This window comes from Papio anubis, chromosome 2 (assembly GCF_008728515.1).
Source record: "Papio anubis isolate 15944 chromosome 2, Panubis1.0, whole genome shotgun sequence".
NCBI lineage: Eukaryota > Metazoa > Chordata > Mammalia > Primates > Cercopithecidae > Papio > Papio anubis.
This window is the reverse complement of record NC_044977.1, coordinates 32,945,785-32,958,916: the sequence shown is the minus strand read 5'-3', so window position 1 is coordinate 32,958,916 and position 13,132 is coordinate 32,945,785. Positions and strand designations below refer to the sequence as shown.

The following is a 13,132-nucleotide window of genomic DNA, read 5'->3' as shown; positions in this document are numbered from 1 at the left end:
TAGGGCCATGTGACTAGTGCTGGCCAATGAACATGTGTAAGTGAACTTCACATGTCACTGCTGGGCCATGGCGGTTAAGAGATTGACAGCTGCTTCCATCTTTGCCTCGCCAGTCTGGTGACCATATGTCACATGGTTCAGAAAGTACAGCTAGCTATAAGATCCAAGCAATTAGCTCAAGATGTGACATGAGAAGAAATAAACCCTTGTTGCACATAACCACTGACATTTTGTGATTATTCTCCTGTAACAGCTTTAGCATTCCTTAATACGTTCACTGATCGGTTTAGTCACCAATGTGAAGTGGCAAATGAGAGCAGAGGCAGAAGATTTTCAGTTCAGATCTTAAGGGAAGGTGTTCTGGAAGTAGGATTTGAAACTGGGCCTCTTGAGGTATATACAAGCAAGGGGGATGAGGGCACAGCAGGAAGGTGATACTGACCTGGTGGGAAAGCTAGTCTTGTGTTTGCAGGGTGGTGAGGGTGGTGTGCCAAGCAGTTGGCTTTATCTGTAACAGTGGTCTCCAAACTTCCCTAATTCTACGACCACCTGAGTGAAATGTTCTGGGCAAACATCCCTAATATGTGCATACTTCTTTACTTATAAATACATGTACTGCAGAACTAAAATGTTAAAAAGAGTAGGTAAAAATGAAACCATATTTTAATAACTCCCTAACCATGATTGTCTTAAAATATGATTAGCTAATACCTTAAGGCAGAACGCCTATTTAGGATTAGTATCATCGCTAATGATATGGGTGTAATCTCTTTCAAATAGTCTGCTTGACTGTTAATTATTTTGTTGACTTCTCATCAGAAGTGATTCCATTATCATTGTTTTTACTCCCTCCTGTGACTTGAAAAGGGTCAGCTCTGCTGTTTTCTTACTGTTTGCATGTGCTTGGATTATCAGCCTTCTCTTCAACCCAGTTTCTTTGTAGCAATCTCTTTAAGCCACTTGTCCTTTTGTGAGAGTTAATTTAGTTAAACTAAATAATATAATCTGTAAATCCACTTAAGGGAGAACAGGAAAACTGGGGGAGTGAATGGACGAGTGAGGCCTCCACACTGTCAAGCCATTTACCCATGGAGATGCCTGGGACACTGTTGTGACACATGACAGCCTAATGTACAGACCGAATGCGCCACTGCCAACCCCTATATTAAATATTAGCAAAGCTGAATTTCTTTCCTATTCCTTTTTTAGGTAGAAAAAACATTAAAGGAATCTCTACTATTATCTTACAGTGCTCCAACAGAATTGCTTATATTTTTTCCCCTTGGCACTTGCACCCCACTTTGGAGACTTACCCAGAAGAATGAAGAGACAAGGTAGGACGCTGAGATTGGGTCTTACTGTGGAAGACCAGAGAAAAGAGTTTAAAATACCACAGAAGGAGAGGAGTTAATGATGGTTTGTGAGCATGGGAATATATAATCAAAGTGGCATTTTGGGGAGTTTAGCAAAACCTGGGTTCCTCTCCCTGAACCCAGAATTTATAACAAGGTGCTAACAAACAGAGCCTATTTCCACTCACCATCAAGGCAAGCAGAAAGCAAAGGAGCCAGGATAGAGCATCTTTCCTTGGGGAGGAGCCCTCCACAGAGAGAAGCCACCTCTGCCATCTCAGTCAAGGAGAAGGGGTCTTATCTCTTGATTTGCCCATTGAGCTTTTGGTAAAACACGTCTAATCCTCTCCCAACTCCAGCACTGGAGGAAAAAGTTACTGGGGAGTTTTGTCACTCATACCCCTTCCCCAAAATGACCTCATTTCTTTTAAGAGATTTTTTAAAAACAATCTACAAATCTACCCATGGTGTGAGGAGCTTTATTGCTAAACTGGAAAACTGAAAGAAAAGGAAAACCACTTCCTTTCTTCTACACTCCAGGCTCAATTCCCCCACCTCTGTTCCATATAAATTCAATTTGACAACCCTGCTAATTGGATAAACGCAGCTCCTACACTCCTAGAAAGCCGTTCTCTTTTTTTTTGTTTTGTTTTTGGAGGGCTCAAAACAGGGTGATTGTGCTGTTCTTTAACACGAATTCCATCTGCTTTATTTCTCTCTCTTCATTCAGAGCTCCTCTTGAATATTTATGAAGCCTTCCCTTCTCGCCTCTCCCCTTTCTACCCCACCTCCACCCTTCTTCCTCCCTCAACCTCCCTCTGTCCACCTTGCCTCCAGCCTCCTCCTCTCTCTTCTCTGAGCCAGGACAAAAACCTTTCAAATGGCCCCCCCTCCTTGCTTTAGATAAACACAAGCAGTGTCAAGTGTGAGGAGTAGGGGGAGGTGGGGAGGGGGTTCAACTGCCAGTCAAGCCACTGGCCTTCAATGCGGCCCTGGGGCCTACCCTAATCTGCTGCATGCTTGCCATATGGGGGCTGTGTTGCCCCGGGAAACACTAACAGGCAGAACGGAGCTTAATAGAGTCCATATTCATTGTAATGCAGTGAGATAGCTCAAGGCACCACTGCCCCTTCCCGGTTTCATTCTTCTGTTTCCCACTTTCTTTCTGTTTTTCCTCCTTTTTTTCTTTCTTTCTTCCTTTCAAAAGGTCCTGGTCCCCAGAGAGCTCTAATCTAGAGAGGTGGGGGCTGGTGGAAAGGCTGGACTTTGGGGTTAGGTGTGGGGACTACCATGGTGGTGTTGTGGGGGTGGGGAGAAGTGAGAAGTAGGAGTTCCCGGGAGGACAGAGGGGGAGAGGGGTGCAGCATCCACACAGGGCCAGGAACACTTGGTGTTGTGTGTGCAGGTTTGAGTCTGTGCACACGTGTAAGGGAGTATGGCTGGGTGAGTGTGGTCTCTGGAAAAGCACCCACCCATCAGGGCCTTCGGGGACAGAAACCTTCATATTTACTTAGCCACCTATGCCTAGGTATTTTTGACATTCTCTCTCCTGAATCTCACCCCAGCCCTATCTCAATCCCAGTCAACACAAGGTCATTAAGGCCAGTGACACCTACGTTCCTGGCCTGTGGCCAATTCTCAGCTCTCCAGTGGCCTTCAGAAGTCACAGATGTGGTGCTAGAATGAAACCACTTTAGAAATAAACCCCTGTAGGGGCAGAGGATGCACCAGCCTGCCAAGTTTGGCCCATTTCCTCCTCTGGTTCGTCTGGCTCTGACTGAGGAGGAGGTGACAGTTGTGGTCTGCCACAGCCAAGCTAAGGGCCTAAGAGGCCTCTCTGCATTACAGGAGTGGGCTGTCCAGTAGGCTGGGCTTTGCCATAAGTATATCTGCTGGAAGTCAGGCTTGGGAATACCTGAGGTCTAAGGGCATCTTCCCCACCAGTGCTCAAAAGGGAGAGAGGAGCAGGGAATGTAGGAAGGAAACAGTAAATTTCTCCCATCTTTGCAGCAAAAAGAAAATTCATAACCAAGATATGATAGAATTCCTCAAAGGATAGTTTTCATAAGTTGTAAAACCTAAAGCTATTTGTTCTGTGATTGTAAAAAATCACAAATTTAAATCAGGATAGAAAAAAAGGAAAATTAAAAGAACTTTCATGTATTTCCCCATAGTTGAAACTTTAATCCTGTGGTATTTCTAACACACAGAAGGAGCTCAATAAATGGTTCCTGAATGAATACGTGCTCCTAGAGTTTTACTACTGGTGACAAACAACTTGCAACGCTACCTGACAACCACAGTCAGGGCTAGGGGAGATGAAAATGGCTTTAGGAGAAGCAAAAGGCTCCTACTGTAGATGCAGCGATAACCCTGCCAGAGTGGTACAAGTATCTCACAGGTGTCCTTTGTTATCCCCTCCTCCAGTACCAAAGCCAGGTAGGCTAAGTCAGCTGAAACCGCTAAAACCAAGGCAGACACTGTGCTTGTTGTTGTTTTTTGTCTTCCAAGCTTGATATATTCCACATCCCCTGTTCTTATCCACTGCTGAGATGCATCATCAATCTCTAGTTTCCTAGCTCAACCCAAGGCCCTACATCCCAACAATCCTGCAGGGAATGGTACACTGGCTATTTCAGAGGCCAGGTACAATTTCAATTCCCGGCTCTCAAACCTAAGTATCATGTGGTTATCTGAAATGCTATCCAGAAGCCAGCCTCAGCTCCTTGGTCCTCGGTATGAACTCCCTGATGACTCCTGGAATCTTAGAAAAGCCAGAGTAGGTGGAGACACACAACTGAGCTGGGTCTAATGGGACTTTGCGAACAGTTAGCCTCCCTGTGGAAGCCTTCCCTGCAATTTCTTTTTTCTATACAGTCCGACTCTGGGTTACTGTGACTCAGCATATTTCATGGGTTACAGAGGAGAGCTCCACAAAAGGACAAGCAGAGATATCTGGAGCTCTCTGACAGCCAGTCTTGGAGCACTCTGGGGGCACCACGGAGCAGCCAAGCTCTTCCCAACCTTCCCTGCAAAGAGCACATGGGTCAGTAATCTTTCACTTCAGAAGCCTCTGGGCACCAAGTATGCTCTGAACCTGGTGACAAGGCCGCCATGTGGGCTGTGAGCATACAGGGGTGGGAAAAAGTGTCCCTAAAAAGTCTGTGCAGGAATGAAAGCGTGTACAGTATGTGACATGGAAGGAGCCTGAATGGCCAACTCATAAGGAAAGCAGGGACAGTTACTCTAGTCTAAACCAAATCCTTGCCTTTTACGTCACTGCTCAGAGGACAGCCATTAATAAACCGCTTCTACAGACATAAACTCATCTACTCTCCTATCCTCCCTGAAGCCATGAAAAGATTTGCTGCCTACTTGGCTGCCCAACCTTGGAGTCATCTTGTCTCCTGCTTCTCCCTGGTTCTCCGCCCCAGTATCTGATCAGTTGTATGGACTCTACCTCTGCCATGAGCAGTGTTGTCCAACAGAAATATAATTCCAGCCCCCTATGTAATTTTAAATTTTCTAGTACCCATAAAAAAACAGACGAAGATATTTGAATGTCTTTTAACATGATATATCCAAAATATTATAATTTCAACATGTAATCAAGATACAAATTGAGATGTTTTACACTTTGTTTTATGCTGTCTTCCAAATCTAGTGTATATTTTGTATTTACTGCACATTCAATTTAGACTAGCCACATTTCAGGTGCTCAACAGCCACATGGGCGAGTGCCTAATTTATTGAACAGCACTGGTCTAGAGCCCTCAAACTAGCTCTCAGGCACTCTCTTCTCTCCATCTAATCAGCCTCTGCATTGCCATCTACCTTCTTTCTAAAATATTAAGCTCAACCAAACAGTAAAAGATAACTGGGAAGCTACTATTCCTTGAGCAAGCACTTCCTATAGGCCATAGTCATAATTTATCGAATTTTATATTCTCACAGTAGCCCTGTAAGGTGTGTGTATGGTCAACCCATTTTATAGATTAGGAAACTGAAGTTCAGAGTGATTAAAATCTTGGCCAAGATCACATTGATGGTAAATCTCAGGGTGAGGATTTGAACCAGGTCTGCCTGATCCTAAAACCCTTGGTTCTTTTCACTCTACCATGCTGCTTTCTGTAAATTATGGCATAATAACTGATGGACTATTATGTAGCTATTAAAATGATAATTATAAAGCTCAAGTAGCAACATGAAAATAAATGTTTAAAAGATGAGAAAAGTAATATAGATCCCATTTCATAAAAAGCAAGTGAGCATCTGGGTGAGGCCTGAAACATTCTAAAAAGCAGCTGAGTTAAAAATTTGGAAGAATTATGATTTTTTTTTTTTCCTATTTGGAGTTCAGTTTAAAAAAAAAGAGAATAAGTGAACAGATACATCTTTGATTGCTCCCCATCTGACTACGATTAAATAAAGCTCAAATTCCAATGCAAAGCCCTCCAGGCTTTTTATAACTGGGTTCCAATCAACCTTTCCTGTGTCTGCCTCCCGTAAGCCCTAAAATCTGGGGAGGCCGCATTTTCATACTCTGTTCCTTCTACCGGAACCACCTTTCCCTTCTCCCTTCATTCCACGCATGGAACTCCTAATTATCTTTAAATCTTACCTCAAATGTCACCTCTTATGAAGCCTTCTGTGGCTGTTCCTCATTCCGGTTCCTGTAGCATCTCACACACCTCATATAACATTTCTACAGAGATTTCTGGGTTTTGATCGTGCATCTGTCTGTCATATACCTCTTATCTCTTTCTTCTGACCCCAGACTATAAACTCATTGCAGGCAAAGGAGTGTCAAATTTATCTTGGTAACCCTAGCACCTAGAAAAGCGTTGGCACATTGTAGGTGCTGTTTCAATGTTTGCTGGATTGAAGGGTTTGGTCAAATTAGAAATCTAGGACTGAGAAAGAACATTAGCCTGACCAAGGACATGTATGGCACACACAGAGAGACACACTGTTATTAATGGTGGAACCTAGGGGGAAAGGACTGTAAATGTGACCTTTATTTTTCAAAACCAAAAGGTCCCCACGTCAGTGTGGGCAATCCTGGAGGGGAGCTGAATGTCAATGAGGTTCTAAGCGCTTTAAGGACAGAAAGCTGTGCCCCTGCAGATGCTCCTGTGCCTTGAGGTTCCATTCTAGAAGCTTCTTTTGTTTTCCTTCTCATCTCATCTTCCAAGATGAACACCAAACTAAGCTTGTGGCTTCAGTCTTCCTATAGCCACCAGGCTGCAGGAGAATCTAATCTAGGATGAGACCATGCCTGTGCCACCATCACCATGGCCCTGAGTTGGAGGCTGGGTAGAAGGAGGCAGGCAAAGAGGAATGGCAAAGGGAGAAATAAGAAAGTTATGGAGTGAGAAAGAGGACAGGTTCAGGCCTAAGAAGATGAAGAAAAGAGCATGAGAAGGGCAGGGGGGATGAGAGCGGAGATGTGGAAAGGCACCTAATTTTACCCAGCTCCTATGATGTGCTGAGCCCACGGCTGGCTGCTTCATATCCATCAACACTTTTCATCTTTACCACCCAGAGAGTGTCACTGGCCCCATTTTGATATGTTATCAAAACCCTTCCTGATGTTCTATCACATAAGGGCTTTAGGTCTCATCTCAAATTTTATTACAGACAAAGCTTGTCTGCTAAGTGACAGCATTGGAGCTAAAGGATGAGGTACTGAAGAACCATAAGCCTTGGCTTCTGAGGCTTTTGTACCCTTCACAGAAGATCACCTTGAGTGAGTAACTTAGTATCTTTGAGCCTCAGTTTATACTTTGTGAAAATAAGAATGGTAATATTTTGATGAGCTATTTTAAAAAGTTAATAAGATAATGTGCAAAAGCAACCTGGCATATACCAATCATGCAGTAATTCGGGAGTCAGGGGTCATGAAACTTTTCTTCCAAAAGCCATTCACTGGATGCCTGATTTAATGCAGTGGCAATGCCACCTTTTTGGCTTACAGATCAACATCCTTTAAGACCTAAAGACATGCTCCAGTTTTTCAAAAAAAAGTTCATTGCTCACCTTTTATTTAAAAATTTTAAAAAAATTTTGTAGATTTAGGGGGTATAAGTGCAGTTTTGTTACATGGATAACAAAGCGAAGTGTTGTTACATGGATATATTGTGTTAGTGTAACCATCACCCAGCAGTGTACATTGTACCCATTAGGTAATTTCTCATCCCTCCCCCTCTTCCCACCCTCCCACCCTTCCAAGTGTCCAATGTCTATCATTCCATACTTTATGTCTATGTGTACACGTTATTTAGCTCCCATTTACAAGTGAGAACATGTGGTATTTGGCTTTTTGTTTCTGAGTTACTTCACTTAAGAGAAAGACCTCCAGTTCCACCTGTGTTGCTGCAAAAGACATGATTTCATTCTTTTTTATGACTGAGCGGTATTCCATGGGTGTATATATGTATACCACATTTTCTTTGTCCAGTCATATGTTGATAGACATTTATGTTGATTTCATATCTTTGCTATTGTGATATACTGCTGCTATAAACACAGAAGTACAGGTATCTTTTTTATGGAATGATTTCCTTTCCTTTGGGTAGATACTAAATAGTGGGCTTGCTGGATATGATACTTCTATTTTCAGTTCTTTGAGAAATCTCCATACTGTTTTCCATAGGGGTTGTACTAAGTTACATTTCCAACAACAGTATGTAAGTATTCCCTTTTCTCCACATCCTTGCCAGACATAATATACTTTAACAACTCTAGACACACATGGTATCATCTCTTTGCTCTTTCTTATATAAAATTAAGCAATGGGCTGATTTTTCTACCCTATACACATGCATCAGAAGTTCAAGAAATATTCTTTGTTGTTTTAAAAATACATTCTATACAATGTTTTGCAGACCCTTGAAATAGGTCTGTGGAATAGGGATCCATGGAGAATGCTCAAGTGTTCCCAAGTTTGTGGCAAGATGTAGTTCCTAATGTCTCCATCTCTACCCAACACTAGTCAGCATTTAATATCACTTAAGCTAATAACCTCTTCACCCTTCCCCACTTATGCCCTCTCTGCACTCTTGATGATAATGACAATAATAATCATAATTTCTTCACAGTGTCTCTACTTGTTCAGAGGGAAAAAGGAAAATATCCTCATCAGACAGTAGGTCAATTGGGACAAGATGCTGTGGAGAAGTGTTTATATAAAGGAAAACATATCCCTATAATCCCTCCTGGACTCCCACTCCCAGCCCCAGAGAGGAGCTCACCTCTGACCTCATTCAGTGAATGCACAAAGCCACAACAAAACCACCTGTTCTTTCTCTCCCTCCTTGTTTCTAATTACAATACATGACCACGGCTATACCCATACAAGTCATGTAAAATGAACTAAGATGCTAATATAGTGGCTGGAAAGCAAATAAGAGCATATCTACTTCCCAACCTTTAGGTGCTCAGAGTTGACAAAACAACCCATGTAAAAGGAATTGCTTAGAGACTGGGTAGACAGTACCAAAAAGGCATGTAAACAAACAGTCTCAGGACCTGAACGGCACTTAAAGCAGATCTTAAGAGCTTCAAGTCCTATGTCTTACACAAAGGAAAACCGATCCCATTTGACTAGCGACCAGTGTGTGAACACAAACCTTACTATTATAAACAGGCTCAGAGGAAGACTGGAACACTGACTTCATGTGAAAGTGCCTATGGGAAACAATGGAGCCCTGAGAAGAACGCGGTGTATTACCCCAGGAAGCACTCCAGCGAGCAAGCCAACCGTCAGCCTGCAACACATACGGAACCACAGAAAAGGAATTTCCCCCAAATCATCCAAAAAGGCAACAGGATATGGCTCCCGAGTGGAGTGAAAACAAGGCACTCTGTCTAGTGCTCATGCTGAGAGGAGCATATAGAACAGCTGGCAATCCCACAGCCATTCCTGATGAGAGGCGCAGGTCCCTGGGGGGGGCACCGGGCACAATTCAGTGCTGACACTGAGCATCCTCTAGGTGCCACACACTGTACAAAACGGATGTAGAGGAAAACAAGGCACGACCTCCAGTCTTCAATGAGCTTAGGACCTAGTCCCCATACGCATTGACAACATCTTTCTATTATACCAAAATTGAAATGTAGCATGGCCTCAAGAAACGTTAAGCTACAAGATAAACTGCGGATTTTACTAAGAACAGGCAGGGAGCCAGAAACACTAACGAAGGCATCAGGAGAATGATAAAAAGAAATGTACACAGGTTCCTACACACGTGCGTGCGCACGCGCGCACACACACACACACACACACTCAGGCCCTCCTCAGTACATGGGAAGGTCAGTTCTCCAATGCAGCTTCTCAACACAAGTCTTAAAAGAATTCCCCTTTTGATCATCTATATTCATTCCTCACATAGTCCTAGAAGATTTGTCAAATTCTGTCAGTTAAGGCAGGAAAAAGCCCTAGAGCTAACAGAAGTCTATGTGTCAGCATCGCTTAAGCTTTAGCTTTATCATCTACACTGTCATTTTCACCTTGCAGTGTAACTTACTTGTTTATAAGTCTCCCTCTTCAACATACAGCAGGTACTCAATGAATGTTTGCTAAGCTGTAAAGACCTCCTACCTCCAAGGCCTTTTCCAGGCCTAACTGGTCCATGGAGTTTGGATCTGATGAATCCCAGGTGGGACTCTGGCTGCAAAGTGGAGCTTGAGCAGGGGAAGGTGATATGTGAGTGTCTGATATTCCCGTTCCTATCTCCCTTAGGGATTTGGTTTGGGAGCCCACCGTGGTTCTTAATTAGTGGAGAAGGCAGGTAGGACATAAGACCGTCCAAACACAGGGTGGGTGGGGGTGGGCTGAATGTGGAGAAGAAGAATGTAAAGAGAAGCAGGTGCCTGAGAAAGCTTAATTCCATTCGATGGGCAGGTCTCAAGTACCCACTCTATGTTAGGCAGCCCACTAGGCAATGGTGAGGCCCCCAGCTCTTCATGCCCCCAGAAGCCGGCACATTGTTAAGTATTTAGGGTTCAACTGACTGTTAGACCAAGCGTCAGGAATAGCAATGAATTCACCTGAGGTGCCAAGGTGAAAGGTCATGGTGGAGAAAAGAGAGCACTGTAGTCACATAGACTAGCGAGGAGCTGTTTTCTTGGTATGAGAAGCTGGGCATTTAGGGAGGTTTGGAGGTTAAAAACACTCATTTTGATTTCCTCTGTTAGTTAGGCAACATAATTACCACCAATTCCAATTAAGCTGTCACTTGCAGTCATTCTCTATGTCGCTTCCTTGTGATGATTAAGCAACCAATGGCCCTAGGCCCATATTTATACCCTCCACATGACTCAAAATAGGTCTCAGGTGCTGTGACCCGGACTGAATGAGGATCAGGCTGCTGCATCTTGGCCTGTCTTTCTCTAGGGCTGACTCAAACAGATGCCAGGCAAAACCAGTCCCAACCCCTGACACACACACACACCCACACACACACCAACCCTTAACATGCTCATGCATGCTTGCAGGAAATCTGACGCATTCAAATAGAAAGCTAAGCCTTGGGGTAAAATAGCTGAACTGCTGAAGTCAGTGCCAAGATGGGAGATGAGAAGCTACCACTCTTCAGTTCGCATCTGGCTGTGCTGCGACATGGACAATATCCCTCCCAGACTTTTATGCAAGCAAGAAACCCTTACCCCGAACTTTAAAATGAACCATTTTGGCATAGGACAACAAAATCAACTCGCACAGGGATGCTGAAGGAAAAACAGAGCACATTAGTAAACATCTATAACAATGACTGGCACTTAGTAGGTATCCCGTAAGTGACAGCAACTTACTAAATCTGAATAACTCCTTTTAGGGTTACTTTTAGGAATACTTTAATTAGTCTAATGCTTACTGCAGATTCATCCCCAGTATTTCAACAAATAAGGTTTAAGAAGAGGCAATATCTCAGAGGCTGGATACCTCCACACAGGGTGGCCCAGCATCCTGCCTTGGACATGTGCATTCTCCACCTCTAAGGCAGGCAGGCGCGCACACACACACACACACACGTGCACACACACCCACACACGCGCGCGCGCGCACACACACACACAGCAAGCAGCTCCAGCTCTAGCTGCTAAGTATGCTTTAGAGTCATGACAGTTTACTTTCTTTCCCATCTGACCTCACACAAACCCACTTTCTTTGCCACCTCCCTGACCCCCAAATATACACATTCAGTCCCCAACTTCATCCCCAATACTTCCCTTCTCAATTACAAAGCTCTTTTAAATCACCTAAAACGTAAATAAGTATCAATTTGGAAATCTGAAGCATGTTCCAGTTGGTCTGTCAATCAGTCCCTGCCTTCTGCTGGAAGCCCCCAGCCCCAACCCCTGCCAGCTCTCCCCAACTTGGGAAGCTCAGTGGCCTCGGTGCAAGGCTGGCACATGCAGAGAAAACAAACACATGGAGCCTTGCCAGCTGGATCAGGCACCACTGTTTATAGCAGGAGCAAAGTGTGGGGAATTGGAGAGGCATGAAGAAGGGAAGGAGCAGAGGGGTGGGGATAATTCTAGCCTCCTGCTCCTAGGCTCCACCAGTTGCAAAGAGGATCCCCCTGCTGAGGTTCTGCCATTCCCAGGTGCACACAGCACAGCCATCCATCATGACTAATGATGGATGTGACTAATACCATCACTATGCTGCAGGCAAACAGTGAGAGTCCATGAGGGCAGAGAGCCTTCTATCTTGTTCATTCACATATCCCCAGCATCAATCACAATGCTTGGCACATAGTAGGAGTGCAATAAGTATCTGTCAATTAAATGAACAGATGAGCTGTTTTCCTGCCTATCTCACAAGGAGGTTACAGTGGCAGAGGAGTAGGGGTGTAGTGGTAGAAAGGAGATTAGTGAGGAATATTCTAAAAACCTACCGGATATTAAAATATGCTACCAAAAATAATTTAGGAAAATGCTATGTTAAGAAAAGCTAATCAGATTTCTTTACTGCAGGCCTTTTCAGAGCCTTTAGTATGCTATTATGCATCATGGATCACCAAGAAGGGGAGAGGGTATGCACTAAAGTCTGTACTCACAGGCTTGGACTCACTTGACCACAAACCTGGACTCATTGGACAAAACTATCCTTTTTTCTCAGAGTACCATTAGTGATGAGACCTTCACCAAATACTCGTTGAGAAATACTGGCCTAAGAGGTTCCTGGAGAATGTCCTAAAGCAATCTGCAAACCATCATGATCCCATTTTTATAATTTAAAAAAGTTACATATGAATATGTGGTGTGTAGTTACTTGGGTTGTCATACGAAAATGTCGGGAGACACTTAAATTTTAGTATCAGTTATCTCTGAAGATCAGGGGATTTGCCTTTTTTGCTTTAAATGCCTTGGAAATATTCAAACAAGGTATGTAGCATCGCTTTTGTAATTAAAAAGACAAGTTTGAAGAAAGCTATCTCCAAATATTCTCATGTCATCACTGATATTTTATCTTCCCATCCTCCCATAGGCCTCATTTCCCAACCACCCCTTCAACCATAAAATGTTGTTCCTTGCCCCATTATCACATTTAAGGAATTTGCTGTGTCTAATCTCCAGCAATCAATTCCCCCAGCTTATAAAGAACACTTCCCCTAATTCCAGGATTCTGTTGCATTCACACAATGTGGATAAGTATTTTGGGGGAAAAAAAAGAAAATACATTTAGTATTTTGTTAACAAGATTTACAGATCTGAAATTGCTTTGTTTAGTAAGTTATATAAAATATGCCATCTGACATTCAGTTTGCTGAAAT

At 43.4% G+C, this 13,132-nt stretch overlaps 1 protein-coding gene and 1 long non-coding RNA gene across 10 annotated transcripts in view; one reads left to right on the top strand and one right to left on the bottom strand.

Annotated features, from left to right (window-relative positions):
* The window catches only part of BOC (BOC cell adhesion associated, oncogene regulated), a 75,457-nt gene that overhangs the window by 43,178 nt on the left and 19,147 nt on the right, over positions 1-13,132 (bottom strand). The window lies entirely within an intron of this gene.
* LOC108584479 lies at positions 7,014-12,612 on the top strand. Its single transcript, XR_002520277.2, has 2 exons — positions 7,014-7,101; positions 12,478-12,612. It is a non-coding gene; the product is annotated as an uncharacterized LOC108584479 (long non-coding RNA).